Genomic DNA, 7,318 nt, shown 5'->3' with positions numbered 1-7,318 from the left:
TATATATATATACATATATGAGTGTGTGTGTGTGTGTGTGTGTGTGTGTGTGTGTGTATGCATGTATGGATCGATATGAAATGATAAGATCCAGGTATCTAAGTGAAAAATATTTGTAAGCTTCGACTAGTCCGTGGTAGGTCTAAAAAATAACATCCAGGACCAACCTTCGAAGGTTGTAATCTTTTCCAATATGGAAGTAAGGTAGGATGAAAAATTGTATAACTTACGGTTAGCAAATAGAGTTGCTACGAATGCAAATATAAATCCAATCTCGGCTATGAATGTTACTTAGAAAATCCTCTGATATAATAATTATTCTATGAGAGGTATGAGGCTAGCTACTCATCAGGTCGAAAATACTTTAAGTACATGAAGGTTACATTATCGTTTAGGAACCCTAAGTCAACCCAAATATGTATATATTTATGTATATCATATATGTGTAAATGTGGGTGTATAAGTGTGTGTGTTAATGTAGTTTGTGAGGGGATAATCCTGTTGACTACGCTACTCGTGGTTATTGTTTCCATGGTCATGTTATCATCAACAGACATTCGAGTTCTCTGTGTATGAGGTAAAATATGCAGCTTTATCAGGAGACCAGGTGAACGCTGATTCGTGGAAGTAAAAGCATTAAAGGAAAGATATGCGAAAATAGTGCCTTCTTAATGGGTTAAGGATAATTTCTTACAATAGTCTTACAGTTTGCTCTTGTTATCTGGCACTTTAATGCACATGCTTCTCATTCCGCTTCCTCGAGTAGACTCCTTGCAACAGTCTCACCTAACATCCAGCCTCGTGGCACTTGAGCAGCTTCTTTCCCATTTTCGGTATAACTATATTGTCAACATACACATAGTTCGGGGTTGACGCTGGTGATGAATAGGCAGTAAAAGATGACTGCACCATGCAGAACTTTACAATGGCACATTTTGTCAAGGTGCTTAAGATATTTCAAAATATCAAACATCGTTTTTGCCAAATGGAATATGCCAACGTCTGATATCAATGGAGGGAAAGAGTGGAAATGAAAAGGACTGTATCTAATTCGTAAAGAATTCGAACAAATCGCTGTGCTGCTACTTCTCGAAGTTCTAACAATGAATATTTAGAAGTTCCTCCATCGGTTTTAACCATGTTTTGTGACACGGCGTATTACTTGCAACAAGATACAAGCCACTGTACATTTAAGTAGTTGTTATCAGCCCCTTTTTTTGAACCCTCGCTAAAAACTAAAACAACCTAGAAATGAAAAAAACTGAAAAAGAGTTGCTTGTGCAATCAAATAATCTAATGCAATGTTTTGAATGGTTTCAGTTTTCTCCTGTTCAGAGAGAATTGTAAAGTTTAGGAGTTTATTTTCTATATTTCAATATTTTAATATTTTCCTATATTGTAATGTAAAATGTTTCTTTTTGCCTCTAAGCTATAAACATTAATTCTATAGGAAGACTGGAAAATGAAAACTGAAAAATGAAACAAAACTTAAAAACTAAAAGTTACGTTAGGAACAAAGAACATACGGAATTAAGTGTGAAAAATTAAGAGAGTAAGTCAGTAGAGAAACGGCAGGAGGATGAGAGGGAGAAAAGAAAGAAAAGGAGAGGGATTGAATACGAAGTAAGAGAGACAGGAAGTGGGACTTTGGTTAATTTTGTTTTTCTTTCTATTTCACAAACATTCTAAACTTGTTTCATTTATATAAATTTTGGTTTTTCATATTTCTCAGTTTTGTTATCTGAAAACAAGGCTTTTCTATATTAGGAATACTTCAAGTTTTGCATCGCAATATATATATATATATATATATATATATATATATATACACACACACACACACCTTTAATTATTGATTTCTTTGAAAAAACGTGTATAACCAAGTGATTTATCCTCACACTATATCATCAACGCTCCAGAACATTCATCTCTAAGTGTTATGTTGCTCTATTAAAGAGAAATCATTTGAATTTAATAGTAATTTCTTTTGACCAAGCCAGAGGCCAGCAATTTCGCCCCAAGGATTTTGAGCGAACTGTCAAACGAATACATTGATCTTATCAGCATTTATATTTGGTTGATAGAAGGACAGAAATAGGTACTGTTGATCATCTCGTCCGGTTGTCTACTGTTATTGATTGAAACCCATTTCATACATTTAATCGATAATTGAATATCGATATTTGCACTGATTAATTGTTCTCATGGACCTGACATGAAAAAACGGGACGTTATTTCAAGAATTGTTTACATATATATATATAAATATATATATGTATGCATGTGTGTGTGTGTATGTATACGCGTGTGTGTATGCGTGCGCGCATATATGTATGTATGTGTATGTATACATACATATGGGTACGATATGATGCGCTCGACGCGCTACAACTGAATCAGGTAGGTTTCGGCTCTAATGCTAATCGTGTAAACTCTCACGGTCGTTTGTGCAAAACACAGGTTGTCCGTGTCTGATGGTGGGCTATGAACTTCCTAATACAAAGAACACTGCTATATTAATAAGAAAAAGAAGGGCATAACTTGGTACACTTGTTACAGATTTAGTGTGACGTCATGTGTTGATGAAATTGAAACATGTAACAACTGGAATAAAGGAGATTCAAGTTATGCCCATGTTCTTTTCTCTTATTATATATATATATATATCTGTGTGTGTGTGTGTGTGTGTGTGTGTGTGTGTGTGTGTGTGTGTGTGTGTGTGTGTGTGTGTGTTTGTGTGTGTGTGTGTATGTATATTTATATGCGTGTGTGTGATGGGGGTATTTGTGAGACACTTTCTCTCCATAGCTCGTCTCTGGACTAAGCGTAGAGCGAGATAATGTGCCTTACTCCTAGAGCATCGTCAGACCCTTTGCCAATTTGGAAATGACGTCGGTGGAAATTTCACTGTTCTATAGTGGATTAGTGATGGGCAAGAAGAACGACATCCTCGGTGAAACCATGGGTATCGAGAAGATCAACTAGGTAATTTTTTTCGGAGTACTTTCGGTTCAGGGTCTATCGATAATTTTCAGTAATACCTGGCCTGGAAGTTCTACCGGTGCATTGTCGACTTGTGGTAAACTCTATATGAAGATTAGTGACATCAGCCGCATCTACTCGAGATGCCCTCGGAGCTACGAAGCCATCTGTCACTCTTTTGTACAGCATTGCTGAGCTGTGGTCTTATCGAACAGCTGCTATCGCATGTTGAACGGATCAATTTATCAGTCGATTCCGTCGTAAAGATAATCCAGCCGCTCTCGTTTGGACAAGAAAGGTAGGGAGCTTTCCTCTGCCTGTTGCCGATGGCTAAAAAGGATGTGTGGTCGAAGAGACTGAAAGGACCAAGGACAGACCCTTTTTTTCTTCAGCCAACTTCTCTTAAAGTTCCACTTGGAAAGGAAGATGAAGGTGAAGAGTAAGTGCTGTCCACAACTCTGAATTTGTGCCTCGAGGCTAGTGAGAACGAGTGGGAAAGGGGCAGCTCTCTGTGTTGTTTTTGATAGTCAGATTGATTCAGGTTTGTGAAGGTGGGGGGTGTCCTTGGCTGCTCCTCAATGTTACTCCTCCTATTGTGGAATTTCTGATTAATTTTCATGTTAACTGTTTTTGTTTTCTTGTTTTCTTTATATCTTATTTTCATGATTTTCCCGTCCTTGTGGCCAGGAAAGAAATTCTTCTTCTTCTTCTTCTTCTTCTTCTTCTTCTTCTTCTTCTTCTTATTATTATTATTATTATTATTATTATTATTATTATTATTATCATTATCATTATCATTATCATTATCATCATCATCATCATCATCATCATCATCATCATCATCATCATCAAGGCAGCGACTGGGACTTTGAATACTCTTGTGCTATGTTCTAGCAATTTGATATTTGTTTAAACGTAAGACATTGTCATATAAAATATTATTCTTTTTATTCTGCTAAAATATAAGATCTAAGTAGCGAGAGGTGTAAAATGTTTCTGCTAATAATGTAATAGCATGTAGGATTATTGACTGAAATTCAACACATTGGTTAATCAGCTTATAATTTCATTTGTTGTTTTAATCACTTTATTACGTAGCACTAATCTCCAGTCATACATGCTAATTGTTTTTTTTTTTTCTTAGCATAATCTAAATTCTAGGTATAAGAAACTGTCAAGCAGAAAGAAAGAAATACTTCTTAAAAACGTGGGAGTGATTTGTAAAAATAATTAAGACTTGACATTATACAATTAACAACAATATTCTTTAGCATGGACATAAGCTGTCATCGAAAACAGTTCTCTAACTGGTCGATTCAGCGTCATATTTTCTAACCTCGTTTCCTATTCTTATGTTAATATGAATTTCTCGCAGATGAATTTTTTTACAGCATATTTAATAGAATTACTTTGATTGGATTGTTTTGACAGCTGACATGATTAAACGAAAGTACGATCGTTCTGTAAAATAAAGAACAATGAGAGCGTTTTTACCGCTTACTAATATTTACATAAAGTTTAAGTCAAAGTCTTTATAAATAAATCAAGTTTGGATCTAGTAGCATATTTTACGTATTACATATATTCTACATTCTTAGCTTACGAAACACATTCAAAGCTAATACATTGTGTGCTGATATATTCACTCCAGGCAGGGGGTAGTTAACGAACAATAAACATGATAGTTTAGTTAAACTCTTCGAAGTTACTGCATCAGCGCTGTCTGTTTGTATTGTACATACTTTTCTTTTTATTTCTTGTATTAGAAAAACTTCCCGAAACAATTTCAATAGAAATTTGCATTTAAATGTGGTTGCGGGATGAAATGATACATGTCTGTATTGATGAAAGGGAAAATAAAAGGAAAACGAAACAAAATAAAAATATTTCAATACTGGTAACATATTTGTTTTTCAGATGATTAACTTTTAAATAAGCACTCAAGAAATTGTTTGCATGATTTTTCCATATCAATAGAACTGGAAACCGTTCATTGTCAAGCTGCTTGGTTGATTGCATAAAACTATTCCTCACAAACGAAAGCAAAAAAGGAAAAAAAAAAGAGCATTTCGGAGTTCTTTTTTGTATGGAAACATCTGCCTTGGGGGCTGGTCTCTTGCCATGTCAGCGAAAGCGTTCTACGTTATACGAATATATGAGGAACGAGAATAGCGGAACGCCTTCAGAAATATGGTTTTCAAATTTTGGCTCAAGTCCTTCAATTTCGGGTGGTGGGTGTGTGTATAAGTCGATTTAAATCGACCTTAGTGCTCAATTAGTACTTATTTTATCGACTCCGAAAGATGAAAGGCAAAGTCGACCTCGGCGGAATTTGAACACAGAACCTGAAGACGGACGAAATGCCGTTAAGCATTTTGTCCGGCGTGCTAAAGATTCTCCCAGCTCATCGCCTTGATGCCTTCAGAAATATTGATTTCAAATTTTGTTACAAGGCCAGCAATTTCAGAGCGGGTTAAGTCGATTACATCGACGCCAGTGCTCAGCTGGTACTTATTTCATCGAACCCCGAAAGTGATGAAAAGCAAAGTCGACCTCGGCTGAATTAGAATTCAGAATGCCACTAAGCGTTTTTCCTAGCATGCTTACGATTCTTTTCTACAATAGGCACAAGGCCTGAAATTGTGGTGGAGGGGACTAGTCGATTACATCGACCACCAGTGTTTCACGGGTACTTAATTCATCGACTCCTAAAGGTTGAAACGAAAAGTCGACCTCGGCGGAATTTGAACTCAGAACGTAGCGGCAGACGAAATACCGCTAAGCATTTCGCCCGGCGTGCTAACGATTCTGCCAGCTCGCCGCCTTACTGCCTTCAGAAATATTCTATTCTACTCTAGGCACAAGGTCCGAAATTTTTGAGGAGGGGACCAGTCAATTAGATCGACCCCAATACGCAACTGGTACTTAATTTATCAACCCCGAAGGATGAAAGGCAAAGTCAACCTCGGCGGAATTTGAACTCAGAACATAGCGACAGACGAAATACCGCTAAGCATTTCGCCCGGCGTGCTAACGTCTCTGCCAGCTCACCGCCTTAGTGTCTACAGAGATATTAACAAAAGATCAACGAATAGTCGTTTTTGTCTTTCTTTAGTGAAAATATCTCCAGTAATTTCTTTGCTTTTGTGTTCTTATTCTCTTATTTGTTTCAGTCATCGGATTGCTGCCGTGCTGGGTTCCACCTGGAAGTGTTTAGTCAAATAAATCAACTTCAACGGTATATTTTTAAGTCTGATAATCGTTCTTTGGAACTAAGTTGAAGCGGCGTAAGCAAATCAGCAACTATTGTCAAACTGTGGCAGAAACAAATACACACGCACATACACATAAAGACACGATCGCTCGCAAGCACAAACGCGTGCATGCTCACAAACGCGCGCGCGCGCAGGTTTCCACACAGTTTCCGTCTGCTACATTCTCTCAAAAAGCATTGATCGGCTTGTGGTTATAATAGAAGACACTAGCTCAAAGTAAAGTGCAATGGGTTTGAATCCGAAATTACGCAGTTGCAAAGCGAATTTCTTAATCACGTAGCTACGCTTATGCCTGTAGCGAGATTTTTAATTATACAGCTATGCCTGCCTCTGTATAGCTGTTATATAAAGACAGTTTGTTTTTTCATTTTGTTATATCTTCCCAACATTTAGAACTCGCTGGAATAATCTGCTACGTTCTAAAACGTTCCAGGAGTTCAACATTCAAGAGGTATTCTTCAGGTCGCAGGATACCATTTTATCACAAGATTATTCCAGTTATGACAAAATTATTCCTTGCATATTAATGAAATTTCAAGATAGCCGTTTGATCAGTTAAAAACAGCAACCAAATCTGGCTCAAACCATACCCCACCACCTTACTGCTAGAAGGAGACAAATGGTCTATATATAGTGTGCACTTATGCGTGCCTACAAGTTTAACAAATGGTACACAAAAAAATTTTTGCGCATACAAGGTTTTGCAAATGGAATCGGATTTCTTTAATTGAAGATGGAATTCGATGCACCCAAGCATTACGAAGAAAGACAAAATTCGTACCCAAGTAAATTCCTGCCCACACCCAAAGCAAAAATATTTGAGGGGACATTGAAACATCTCATGCATAATATGGACTTAGGCGTGAAAAAACAGATTATATGCTCTTGAATGAAATGCCTATGATCAAAGGTTTATTCGATTGTGGTTGGTCTGGCACCAAATAAGAATAACCGCAAGAGCAATAATACTAGTTTGTTAATTATTAATCAAAGTATTTTTAACTAGAAAGGAATCCAATAAAAGTGGGAGCAGGCATGGCAAGTTTATGAAATTTTGATTC

The sequence above is a fragment of the Octopus bimaculoides genome, chromosome 7 (assembly GCF_001194135.2).
Source record: "Octopus bimaculoides isolate UCB-OBI-ISO-001 chromosome 7, ASM119413v2, whole genome shotgun sequence".
Taxonomy (NCBI): Eukaryota; Metazoa; Mollusca; class Cephalopoda; order Octopoda; family Octopodidae; genus Octopus; species Octopus bimaculoides.
This window is presented reverse-complemented; position numbering follows the sequence as displayed.